Raw genomic sequence first — 1,190 nt, 5'->3', positions numbered from 1 at the left:
AGCGGGCCTAGCTTTTGCCAAGCAGGCTCCATTCAAAGAGATGATAATCAAGGCGGGCGCTCCCGCACCCAGGTGCACCGGAGGGTGCAAACTCCGCACCTGAGGCGGGCGGAACACTATTCTTGCCTCCAAGGCCCTGTCCACTCAATACAACAGTTTTGCGCCAACACCGCTCGTCGGGGGGACCCTGGAACTTTCCCGCACAGTGACGCACGTGTAGCAGGCAATCGGCTCCCTAGGACCCCCAGTTCCAGTCCCCGGCGAGCCATCGCCCGGGCTGCGGGCGCGGAGGTGGTGCGCGTCGGATCCGGGCTGGGGAATGGCGGGCGGGAGGGCGGTTACCGTGGAGCAGGAGAAAGAAATCGCGGAACTTTGTAAGTGCTCATTAGAAAATGCAGGTGTGACAATTGGACGTGGAGTGCTCAGTAAAAGCTTAGCCAAAGACCGCTGCGAAAGGCGCCGAAATAGCTCAGTTGGGAGAGCGTTAGACTGAAGATCTAAAGGTCCCTGGTTCGATCCCGGGTTTCGGCAGTCAGGTTTTTAGTTTTAAACGGAACTTCATAAAACCCCCACGTCCAGAGTATCCTGGTGTATTCATTCCAGTCTGCGAAAGGACAAGGACGGGGGGACGGGGGGACGGGGGGACGGGAGGGCGGCAGAGGAACAGACACCGCGGTTCTCAGCCTGGAGGAACGGCAGCCCCTCATCACGGCCACTTCCGGGTCCCTCTTCGCCGCGTCCGAGGCACTGGCGCGCGTGCGCAGTGGGGAGTCCCGGCGCCGTTAGGGCGGCCCCTTCGCGCTCGGGAGACGGGGACGTCCCTCCGCCTGGCGCGCGCCGCCGCCGCCGCCCAGCCCTTGCCTCCGGCGCGCGCGTGGATTGACGGGGCGGACTGGACGGGGCGGGCTGGCTGGTGCTAGGAAGGAAACACTCACTGTACGCTGGGGCGACAGGACAGCTTCGTCCCAAATTTCATTCCGTTCCCGGTAAGCATCTGCCTTTGAAGAAACAGCAAAACGCTCCCGCACACTCAAATGGGCCCTTCTGGCATTGCCCAGGAAGGGAACCCGATTCTGGCTAGAGGGCCAGGAGCTCTGGCTTTGGTGGCGTAACCACATTTACTTGTCCAATGGTAAAAGAGTGGCAGCTCTACAGCCCCTGACCTTTTTTTTTTTTTTTTTTTTTTTTAA

The 1,190-nt window shown here is 60.4% G+C and overlaps 1 non-coding gene across 1 annotated transcript; it reads left to right on the top strand.

The window, feature by feature from the left end:
* The first annotated feature begins 458 nt into the window (after window positions 1-458).
* Trnaf-gaa lies at window positions 459-531 on the top strand. Its single transcript has one exon. It is a non-coding gene; the product is annotated as a tRNA-Phe (tRNA).
* The last annotated feature ends 659 nt before the right edge of the window (window positions 532-1,190 follow it).

This window comes from Marmota marmota, unplaced genomic scaffold, assembly GCF_001458135.2.
Source record: "Marmota marmota marmota unplaced genomic scaffold, marMar, whole genome shotgun sequence".
Taxonomy (NCBI): Eukaryota; Metazoa; Chordata; class Mammalia; order Rodentia; family Sciuridae; genus Marmota; species Marmota marmota.
Note: the sequence above shows the minus strand (reverse complement) of the source record. Positions and strands in the feature narration are given on the sequence as shown.